The sequence below is a fragment of the Glycine soja genome, chromosome 11 (assembly GCF_004193775.1).
Source record: "Glycine soja cultivar W05 chromosome 11, ASM419377v2, whole genome shotgun sequence".
NCBI classification, from domain to species: Eukaryota; Viridiplantae; Streptophyta; class Magnoliopsida; order Fabales; family Fabaceae; genus Glycine; species Glycine soja.
In genome coordinates this window covers 24,168,932-24,181,672 of record NC_041012.1, presented here as the reverse complement: position 1 = coordinate 24,181,672, position 12,741 = coordinate 24,168,932, and the positions used below count along the sequence as shown (strand labels likewise).

The 12,741-nt window shown below is 32.1% G+C and overlaps 1 non-coding gene across 1 annotated transcript; it reads right to left on the bottom strand.

Moving 5' to 3' along the window:
• Positions 1 to 292: 292 nt before the first annotated feature.
• LOC114377743 lies at positions 293 to 378 on the bottom strand. Its single transcript, XR_003659180.1, has one exon. It is a non-coding gene; the product is annotated as a small nucleolar RNA SNORD25 (small nucleolar RNA).
• Between the last annotated feature and the right edge of the window lie 12,363 nt (positions 379 to 12,741).

Here is a 12,741-nt window from a genome sequence, read left to right as displayed (position 1 = left end):
TCAAGAAACCACCAACCAAGAAAATTGGATCTTCTGATAAATAACAACTCAATGCCAATTGTTTCCAAACCTCAACCTCAATTATTAAATTATATTGATATCAAAACATCAGCTCATAAATAATTTACTAAAACATCCCCGAACACATTGACACAATTAGAGCAATCAAACACAAAATTTGGAGCATTTGCCACAACAACACAATTATTGAATTCAAATATTAAAAAAAAAATTACAAAGTCATGTACAATTGGCAAGCAACAACAATTGGAAAGCTGGGAACCATTACAAACTTAACTCAGTCCCTTAGATGTTCATTAATGATTGCGATCATACCCGCAAAATCATTACAGGTCTGTTGGGCTCATCACAGTTAAACATAACACCCATTTCATAAAATTGCAAAACAAAGCAAACCCAGAAATCAAAATTGAATCTTTTAGAAAAGATTTAGTTGCTACAGTATTCCCCCAAATAAACAGAGAAAAAGGGGTTTCGGGAGAAAAATAAAATGGCTACACATAAACTATGGCTTTTCTGTCACAATTGAAATTGAGATTCAGAACATACATTATGGAGAAAAGAAAAAAGTTCAGCTCAGAGGGTTCGAAGCAAAAACCCTAATTTCCATTGCGGTGGTTTTAGGGATAAATAGGGTTTATATATAGAGAACTCGTACGATTGGGTCTAAAACCAGCCCAACCCAATTTCATCATCCCTTTGAATGAGTGTTGCTAGGTGCACCCAGCATTTTTGCTGGTGCACCCAGCAAAAATATAAAATGCCAAAATTGCTCCTATCAGCTTTCTTCCTTAAAATGCCAAATTTTTTTTCGGAACAGCTTCTTACTCCATTTTCAAAGAGCTTTCTTCTCGTTTTCCACTTTTTCCTGCGGCATTGTCTCTGGTTCGTGGGGGTAGCAAGGTTGAGTGCAGCGGTGAAGGTGAAGTTTCCGGTGTGAAGCTTTGCGGTGGTCGGTGTCGGCAAACAAGGTACGCAGATGGCGTTTGTGCGTCGCGGACGTACGGATGGCTTCCGGATCAAGTTGATCTGTAAGCTTTTTACGGATCAACTTGATCCGTAAGCTTGTTAATACTCTTCCGGATCAAGTTGATCCGTAAGAGGCTTCCGGATCAAGTTGATCCGAGAACCTCTTACGGATCAACTTGATCCGGAAGAGCATTAACAAGCTTACGGATCAAGTTGATCCGTAAGCTTTTTACGGATCAACTTGATCCGTAAGTTCCGGATCAACTTGATCCGTAAGTTCCGGATCAACTTGATCCGTAAGTGTATTATTTTTTGTATTTGCTGTTTTTGCATCTGTTTTTCCATTAATTTTCCTTTTTTATTTTAAATTACTAATTTTTTTGTATGGTCATTTTTTGTTTGATTTGGTTAGATGGATGAAGATGAGTGGATGTATGAAATAATGTCTGAACGAGCGGATATGGATTATGAAAATGCAGAATCATGTGGTGCGAATGAACCACATGTTGATTGTTCGGAAGCGTTCAAGACTTCTCAGGTTATAATGTTAATGCTTGTCACATATTTAATAAAATGAATATTGGTAGAAAACTTAAATTATGTGGTTTTTGTAGGTGTTTGAGTGTCAAGAGGATGTTTTGCGGTGGGCTCGATCCGTGGCTCATGAAAACGGATTTGTGGCGGTGATTTTAATGTCGGACACAAACACAGGTAGTAGAGGAAGAAGTACGTTTGTGTTAACTGGCTGTGAAAGGAGTGACGAGTATAAGTGTAGGAAAAAAGAATTTATCAGAAGAGACACTGGGACTAGGAAATGTGGGTGTCCCTTCAAGCTTCGTTGCAAGCCAGTGGCTGGAGGAGAAGGCTGGATGGTGAAGTTGATTTGTGGAGTGCATAATCATGAATTGGCCAAGTCATTAGTTGGACATCCATATGCGAGGCGATTGACTAAAGCTGAAAAGACACTTATTGCTGATATGACGAAGTCCATGGTGAAGCCAAGAAACATTCTGCTAACTCTGAAGGAACATAATGCCAATAGTTGTACGACTATTAAACAGATATACAATGCAAGAAGTACATTCCGTTCTTCCATAAGAGGAAGCGATCTTGAAATGCAACATCTGATGAAGCTTCTTGAAAGTGATCAATATATTTATTGGCACAGAATAAAGGATGAAGACGTGGTTCGTGATATCTTTTGGTGTCACCCTGATTCAGTGAAGTTATTCAACGCATGCAATTTGGTGTTTTTGATAGACAACACCTACAAAACAAACCGGTATAGACTCTCATTGCTCGATTTTGTTGGGATGACACCGACTGGGATGACATTCTCTGCCGGTTTTGCATATGTGGAGGGTGAACGCGTTAATAATTTGGTATGGGCTTTACAACGCTTTCGAGGCCTTTTTTTAAAGCGTGATGCCCTCCCTGGAGTTATTGTCACTGACAGAGACCAAACATTGATGAATGCAGTGAAAGATGTATTCCCTGAATGCACAAATTTGTTGTGCATCTTTCACATAAACAAGAATGTGAAGGCTAAATGTAAATCACTAATTGCGCAAAAAAATGCTTGGGATTATGTCATGGATTGTTGGGGATCTCTGACTGATTGTCCTTCAGAACAACAGTTTGATGAATACCTAAAGAAGTTCGAAGTAGCTTGCGCACCTTGGCCAATATTTGTTGACTATGTCAAGGAAACATGGATAATACCACACAAGGAAAAATTTGTTTCCGCCTGGACTAATAAGGTGATGCACTTAGGAAACACAGCAACAAACAGGTATGAAACTGTTCAACTATTTCTATTAACGTTGAAAAATTTATGGAATTGTATTATCGTATATGTTTATTTTTATTTGTGTATTTGAAATGTAGAGTTGAATCTGCTCACTCATCTTTAAAAAGACTGTTACAAAATAGCATTGGAGACTTACGTAGTGTGTGGGATGCCATGAACAACATGATTATGTTGCAGCACACACAGATTAAAGCATCATTTGAAACAAGTACACATGTCGTTGGACATGTGTTCCAAAAAACCTTATACAGGAGGCTGCTTGGAATGGTTTCAAGGTATGTTTTAAATCAGATTGCTGCTGAATTTGAGCGTGTTCACTATGCTGGCAAGAATCCCTCAAGTTGTGGTTGCATGGTGAGAACCACGCTTGGTCTTCCTTGTGCTTGTGAGCTATCCAAATATCTTGGTGGTTGCATCCCACTTGATTCAATTCATATGTTCTGGAAGAGACTCAGTTTTTCATACCAAGGGTTATCTGAGCCCGAGGTGGGCATCAAGGACATAATGGAAACAATATACCAAAAATTCGAAGAACTTGATGTTTGTGGCAAGTTTACTCTAAGAAGTAAACTTTGGGAAATTGCACACCCTGATCAGAATTCGATGTGTCCTCCTCCAGCAAAGGTTAACACAAAGGGGGCACCGAAGAAAACTACGAGTAGGAACCCAAGGTCAACAAAATGCGATCCATCTTACTGGGAGTATGTAGATGCCTTTGAATCACAACAAAATAACAATTCGTCCATGAGACGTATTGCATCATCCTCTGAGCAACCGATTCAAAGAATGATGATGCCCATGTTGGACCAGTTTCAGCCATTTATGCATGACTTCATTGATAAGATTTTTGATGTCAAAGGAGATGGTAACTGTGGATATCGGTCGGTTGCCGGTTTATTAGGTATGGGTCAAGACTCTTGGTCGGTGGTCCGCAACCATCTGCTTAAAGAACTTGCCAATTTCTCAGAAGACTATGTTAAGCTCTTTGGTGACACGGAGAGATTTAAGGAATTAAGGATGTCACTACTTGTTGATGGGTTAACCAAGGTATGTAATTTATGAATTTGATTTTTAAGACTTTAGTTTGAAATTAAGTTTGACGTGTATATTTGTTTTATTCAGGTGACAACGGATAAGTGGATGGATATAATGGACATAGGACATGTCATTGCATCAAGGTATAACGTAATCGTTGTATCCTTGTCTAAACAACAAAGCATGACATTCTTTCCCCTTAGAAGTCAATCGCTGACAAATTCTTCATTGCATCGTATAATTTGAATCGGTCATGTGTATAACAATCATTTTGTTGAGGTACATTGTAGATATGAAGTGTTTTTTTATGATTATGCAATGACTTTTGTAGGATTGAGTTAACATTTTTTTCGCATACACAACAGGTTTATTTAAAAGAACGTTGTCCCTTACCGCCTGTATCATTGTTATGGTCTAGCAATTGTCATCCGCATGCGAAGTCATGGCCAAATCCATATATTAGCAGAATGCAGCATTACAAGAGCTTCATGATGTTCAAGAGAGACTATGTTGACTTAAATGATGATTGAACATGTAATTTATAAATGCCTGATCGTTTTGAACATGTAATTTATTTGTTACGTCCACAACAAAATTATTACTTAATTCTAAAAAAGAATGTATGATATATCGTTGTCTGACTTGACTACACATTGTGGAAAACTGTGTTTGATAAATTGTTGTCTGCATTAACATAAAGCGCGTGAAAGGACCCTGCACAGCATGACTACACATGCAGATCTGATGCAAGCTAAAGCATGTCATGTCATTCGTGTAGTTGACAACACATACAGAAAGCATGTGCATGCGTATTTTCAATCTTTAAAAAATACAACACTAATATTAAAACTCATCTATATATATGGCACAACCTAACCTTGTAAGAAAGCACAAGTTTCAGTATCAACCCAAGTCTTACAAAAAACTATGGCATTCTTGGGAGAGACAAGCAGTCAGACAGTTGTGAACTCCACATTAGGTTTTATTTTTCCAAATGGATCCATTGTTCACAACGACAGTGGTGTTTCCTTCCAAGCTTCCACTCCAGTTCCCATTTGAGTACCTAACGGGTGTGATTTTCAAACGTTAAAAACCAGAATACACAATACCCTTAAACTAACCGACAAGCAATTTTTGGATGAAATTTACTACCGGCAGCCTTTCACATATGCAGGTAATCAATTTCGGTTTCAATGTATGCAACTGAAAGATGATGCTGATGTTAACACAATGTTAATGTGTAATCATGAATTTTCGTTTGTTGGTCCGATTGAGTTATTATGTAGCATTGCTAGAACCCCAGATGGTATTTTAAACTTACTTGAAACTACTATGACCCCTACTCATGATGCCCTGCTATATTACAATGGGAGGTGGAACATGTCACGCCAAAATGAGTTTGTAGGTTACTCGTTCACAGGAAAAAATCCCAAAAACTTTGACATTCCCACCGGATGTACCGTGGATGAACTGAAGGATTTGATCAAACAAGTTGCGCCTCGTGGGATTCCCCCTTATGGTGTTGATGAAACACAAATGGTAACGCGATTGTTTTTTCGGAAACCAAGTCACCATGAGTATTCAGAAAAAGTTATAAAATTTGAAATAATTGAACTCAAAACCAACGAGGACGTGATGAAGGTACTCATTGAGTCTAACTACTGGAAAAAGATTGGGCCAATAGAAATTTTAGCTGTTTTCAGTAAACCTTTACCGCAAATGAAAGACGAGTTATCCTTGTCGCAAAATTAGCATGAGTTAGTTAGTTGTAGTATTTTATGGAAATTTAATTTCGTTTGACTATGTTGAAGTTAATGTACTGTTTGAATTCATGTATTGCATAATCGTTTTCAATTACAAGAATCTCAACTAAAAAAATAGATTTCTATATATAACAAACTAATTAATAAATTGTTTTTCTTCTTATGGATCAACTTGATCCGTACGTTGATCCGTAAGACACTTACGGATCAAGTCTTACGGATCAACGTACGGATCACCTTGATCCATAAGAAGAAAAACAAGTAGGGGCAATTTTGCCATTTAAGAGCTTTGCTGAGTGCACCAGCAATAATGCTGGGTGCACCTAACAACACTCTTTGAATTCTCATTTAAAAGTTGTGACAAATTTACGGCCCAAATGAAGATTTGATATTTCTTTTTCAAGTAATAAATCTCTGATTTAATTGTTGAAAAGTTTTGACATATCAATTGGATGCTCAAAAATAAAATAAATAAATACCAACTACGTGAGTAGAAAATTTTAAGCTAAATACTTTGTTGTGTGTAAATTTTAAGCTAAATACAATTGATTCATCAAAGTGTTTGTTTTACTTAATGCACTCTCTAATACCTCTCAAGGCTATAAAAGTAGTTTGTTTAAGATAAAAAATAATAATTTTAAAATATGTATTTTATACATAAGATTTTTTTAAAGAAACATATAGATTTGTTTCTTAAAAAAATCAAAAAACAACTTATTTTAAATGAAAATAATTTAGACAAACATACTATAAAACTAAAAATGTTTATTTTGTTTAAAAAATATTTATTTTAAAAAATAAATTTAAACAAACTAGCCCAATAATATTAACAATAGATTTTGGAGATTTTTAAATCCTTTTTAGTTAAAAAAAATCATATAAGTTACACAATACAAAATATAACAACTCGTTTTAGCTTGTTTTATCTGTTTGAACGAAGCATTCATAAATTTACTTAAGATGAAAAATATTTAAAAAAAATGTCATTATCATGAATTTATCTCTAGTTAATGTTTAGCATGTGTTGCTTCTATTTTCCGTCCACATCTCTTTGCTTGTTGAGTTTGCTAAGCCTATTGGACTGAACTCTATTATACTTTGAAGGGAGTTGTTACTTGTCTCATCCCAATTGTTTTTTTGCCCTTACCAAGGGATTGATCTCTTTTTTATTCCAAATATGTTATTCTAATGAAATCATGATTTTGTTAAATAAAATATACAATAAAATCATGATTCACTATTTAATCATTTTTGTATCCCCTTCGACATAAGAATTTGTGATTCTGTTGTATAATATACAATAAAATATCAATTTTGTTGTATTTTTTTCACCCCAAACATAAGAACGAAATCATGTTATGTTTTCGTTCACAACACAACAAAATTATGATTTTATTATATTGAGGGGAATAGCAACACCACAACGAATCCTGCACTACAAGAGAACTACGTTTTCATTGTGGATTTTGTACGTACTATAATGAAATATATTTTCTTTGTTGTATAGGAAGTCCATACAAAATGTAAAATAGAAACATGTTTTCATGTACAAAATCAATAATGAAAATGTGTTTTCGTGTACAAAATCTATAATGGAATCACGATTATGCGTATTTCCAATACAACAAAATCATGATTATGTTATATCCAAAAATAAAGGAGGGGAAGGAAGAAGAGGAAGAGGTGGCGGGATTTCAATAGAGGGATAAAAAAGTCTTTTACATGAGTTTTTAAAGTTTATAAGGGCCAATAAAAAAGGTTGTAGGAACCAATAACAAGGGAACTTCTATGGACACCCAACATTTTTGTTGGGACACCCAGCAATACAGTGAAATGGTCAAAATGCCCTTCATTTTTTCACGGATCGACTATCTGTATGATTTATATGGATCAATTTAAAATAAATGGTCCAAGTAGGGATCAAACATGTGTCTCTTGCATTATTAATAGAGCACTCAAACTAGCTAAGCTAATAGACACATTATATTATAAACAAATAATGTCACTATATATAATAGACACAAAAATTATATACTGAGCTTTTCAATATATAAAATATTTTTTAAATCTGTTTAAAATTTAGTAATCTTGTACTTTACAATGCAAAATCAACTATTAAAATTTATTTTTAAAAAAACAATATTCATTAAATCTAATAATTAACTACTAATGGTGTAAATTACAGTTGAAAGACACCTAAAATTTTAAAATATATATTGTTTGAAAATAAAGTAATACATTTTTACAAAAATATCTTTAATTTAGTATCAACTCTTAATTACCAGTTTTTTAAAAATTGTTTACAGATTTTTTGGAACTCCACAAAAGTAGGGCCTTAACGACAGTTTATATAATATCTTGACGGTAAATTTTTTTTAAAATTATTTTTTAGAATTTTCTTATTCATTTAATTTATTTACATAATTTGATAATTAAAAAAATTTGATATTTAATTGAATGGTGTATTTAATATTTATTATAATGATTAAAATTAAATAAACATGATATTTAATTGAATGATGTATTTAGATATTTTTTTTTACATATGTAAATAGTTATTAAACCTATGATTTTTATTTATAATATATATATATATATATATATATAAACAAATTAATTATTATATAAAAAATAATCATCACAAAATTTATTATGTAAATTTATATGTACAATAAATATAAATTAAAAATTTTAGTATTATATATATCAACACTATTTGTTTATAACATAATGTGTCTATTAGCTGAGTTGGTTTGAGTGTTCTATTAATTATGTAAGAGACACAAGTTCAATTCAATCCCTGTTTGGACCATTAAATCGTAAATTATATTTTTGAACAAAAAAAATCCTATGGGCCATGTACGGATCATCACTAGAACTTTGTGTGTGTGATCAAATTAATCAAATGATAAATTATTATTAAACTTACATATAATTCTAACAAAATCAATTTTTAATTTAAATTTTTTACAAATTAAAAAATTATGAAAAATTATAATTTTAACTAAATTTTAAAAATTATATTGCATTTATGTAGCTACTTTTCTTTAAATTATAAAAAGGCTATATATTATATAAAATTATAATTAATATTTAAATAATAATAATTATTTAATTTAACATTTTAATTGATAATATAATTTACATTTATGTGTTAAAAGTATTCATATATATATATATAGAGAGAGAGAGAGAGAAGGAGAGGGGAGAACTTATACGTTGTTTCCTTAATCAACTCCCTCTTTAGAATAAGAATTACATTAGACTCATAGGACAAGATAAGAAATAAAATAGTATGATAGAATAATTTTCATATCCTATCTTAACCACCAAATGGACCATAAAGACATAAAAAGGAAAGTTGGAAATAGTTTAAATTTTTTTTTTGGTAACAAATAGACAAATAAAATAGAATCTCACAAAATCTCAACATGTATTACTTTTCTATCCACATTTTTTCCCCTCAAGACAATAACTATCTTTGTCTTTCTGTTTTTGTTCCATATAATACTTGTTGAGTTTGTTTCCTCCATTGGATTGAGCTATGCTATATATTGAATCTATTGTCGGTCTTACTTTGTTATTTTTTATTTCCTTTTGTCTAGTACTTAGCAATTGTCATTTGAATTTTGCACTTCTCATTTTGAATCTTGCACCTTCTAATTTTGAAATATCCCCAAACTACCCTAATGCATATGCACTTCCGAAACAACTATTCCACAATAGAAAAAATTATTTTTGGAATGAGATTTTTTCAATTCCGAAAGTGTATATATATTCTACAATAGTTGTTCTAGAATATATATACAGTCCTGGAATAGCTATTTCGAAATGGTATTTTTCCTATTCTGGAATAGTCAACACGAGAAGCTTTAGATATGTTATTTCCTTTCTAGGTATCACGCACTGGTGGTGTGTGGTGTGATGGTGTGTGACAAAATAGTGTTGTTTTGATTTGTGGTTTTTGTGATGATGGATGGTGTGTGGTGCAATGGTGGGTAACGGGGTGAAATCGGAGTTTGAAGCTAGTACAATGGTGGGTAACGACATTAATAGAAGATGTTGGAGGGTAAGGCAAGGTGAAGGGTTGATGCACATTACTAATTACTAGAGGAAGAAGACAGAAGAAAGAGAGCGGGACATTTTTGTGCATTCAACTTCCTTTGAGAAGTGTAGAATTTAAATGCCCAGGCAATTGCTTCCTAGACTCCACAAATTGTTTCCTAGACTAATCCAAGATGATTTTTTTTTACCTTTCGCATTAGTCAATCCAAAAGTCACCAAAATGTAATTTTACAATATGGATTGACAATTCAGAAGATAAAAAAAAACAAAAGTGGTTTTTTAGGGTTGAGTGGGTGTACTTGAGATTTATGTCAGAATTCTAGTGTACTGTTGGGCCACTCGTGTTGGGCCGTTTGGCTCTTATCTTTATTGTATTGAAGACCAAACAAAAAAATCATGGCCCCAAGATTTTTGTTCTTTCTGAAATTGTCCAACTCCACCATGGTAGATCCTAATTCTCCATATCAAAGTGATCATACTCAAGATTTGGGGGGTCTCTTTGAATTATACTCCTCGTTCTCGAAATAACAACGCAGTGGCTGAAACTTAAGTTGCATTATTACGGAAAGATTCTCGTTTTAGCTAGTTCTATATTCCCACTGGATAAAAATAATAGGGTACACAAAATAATATAAAAACAAGGAAAATATATAAAATAAATAAAAATAGTTATATTCAAATATCATATTATTAGAAAATATTTTTTTTTTATAATTGTTGTCTTAATATATATATAAACTGTCTAACAACTTGTCATGTGTTTTTCTACTGTATTTTTTTCTTATGATTTTTAAAAAACCATGCTTTTGCACGGATCCGTACCTAGTTTACTAATATATTGTTCCATAAATTTGAAGTTTTCAAAAAGTTAAAATTGATCAATGCAGATTATATCTTTTTTACTCTTCCGTCTTAAAAAGTGAGATACTTAGTAAATTCTCCATCATCTCATACAATTATAGTTTTTGACATAACTAATAACAAACGATTAATCCACCAAGTTAGTATTGAAGTATGGTCATCAATTCAAGTACCGTAATTTACTAGAATTAAAAACAGATTTAAACATAGTTTAATGAGCATCACCTTGAAAATCTGATCAACTTAACATACTAACTCATAACGCCCTTTACCAAATGTGATTAAGAATACTAAAAGAAATAAAATTCCATTGTTATAGTATCAATTCTCGGTCCAACAACATTATATAAATAATTTTAAAAAAAACATTATATAAATAAATTTCTGTAAAAGCAAAATTCGTATCATCATTGCATTATATAATGTCTTTGTTTTAAGAGTATTTAAAGGATTTTAACTATTTTGTTTTTGAATTAGATATTTTTCTTAGTTATATATTGATGTTACAGAAACAAAAATTCCCTTTTAAAATAGTAATAATTCCTTGGCTTTTCAATCGAACAAAATCAAGCAAGCCAAACACACATGCGATAATTATTATTACCCAAAACAACAAAATAAGTAACCAATTGCCAACTGATTATCACTGGTATTTTACGTGGAATAGGAGAACATCCTTTCTCTCCTAACATGGTTTGCAAAAAATTCTAAACATCTCGGTAGCTATAAGCATGGGAAGAAAAACACTCAAACCCAAAAGAGTAGTCAAATGACAAAGTTTCAAACACCATTTAATGAAAATATCCAAAAACAAAGTACAAATAATTGGGGATTGCCTCAGCCAAAAAGTTTTGACCTTATCCTCCAAAAAAATGGCCAATTAATGTGTACCATATATTGGTGCAAATTCAAGTCTAGACAACAATGCTCATCTTATTTTGTCAGGAATTTGTATCTTATGGAACTGATGCAGAAGCCAATAATACTCTAATCTACCATGCACAACATCTCACTCCCATACCTTACCCCCAAGTAAATTAAAACCTCCATGTTGAATTATTGTTTGAATATTTTCAAAGGTTCTTATCTCTGTTTAACTGGTCCTATATTAAAATAATATAAGCTTTAATTATATACTACAACTACAATTACAATTTTCTTGCACATCTTTGTGCAACATGTGTGGTGTGAAAAGAACTATAGTACTAATTATGTACACTCTTTAATATTGAAAACATGATGTGGAGTGTGATTGAGATTCAACTTATTCCAGATTAGTAAATTAAATGCTTCGCTTTCACAAATCAATTCACGGATTTAATACAATTCTTAACAAACCTTTTCTCCTGCCCATCTAACCCAACTAATCTAACCCATACAGATGTCAATAATTTAACCCACAAGAGTTAATTAATCAAATAAGACCAAATCTCATGAACTAAAACCACACCCCTATTGGGTTATCTAAACCATAGGCACAATTATTCTATAGTTGAAAGTCATTGTCCAAAGAAAGGGAAAAGCTCTAATTACAATGTTGTGTCGATGCAGGGGGAGCTTTTGCACACGCAACAGCATCGTGTCGCCGCAGGCTAGAATCATTTGAGGAATTTTCTTCTCGGCTTGTATTTTTAAAGTGACTTAGGCCATGAGAGTGAATGCTTTGGAGTTTGTCAAAACAATGAAAGTTATGGTGTTTGCTTCCTCTTTTTTCCTATTAAAAATGGTTTTCTGGACAGACACCTAATGAGAACTTTAGGTGTTTAGACCCGAAAAGAGAAAAAAAAAATAAAAAATAGAGTAATTCATGTGATGTGTTATATGATATCTTTATCTTTATATTAAGATTTTTTTATCTTTTATGTTTTAATATTTTTTTTGTTTTTTACGTTAAATTTTAAAAGTTTTTTTATTAATTATGTTTTCAAAGGATTTTGTGTTAGTTGCTTTTTGCTGAAACATTAAATATATTAATAAAAAAAGTGTGATGTGTATGTTACTATTCATTGAGATGATGATGTGAAATATTAAATAAAATGATGTCTTTTTAAATTATTCAATTTTAGTTTTTTATGTTTTTAAATGTTTATATTTTAAAGAAAGGGTAGAAGCCAAGAGATAAAGAAAGGGTGAATATGTTCAATTTGGACTTGGTTGAATTTGCAAACATAAACATGAAACTTGAACTTATAATTAAACAAGGTTAGATTGAGTACA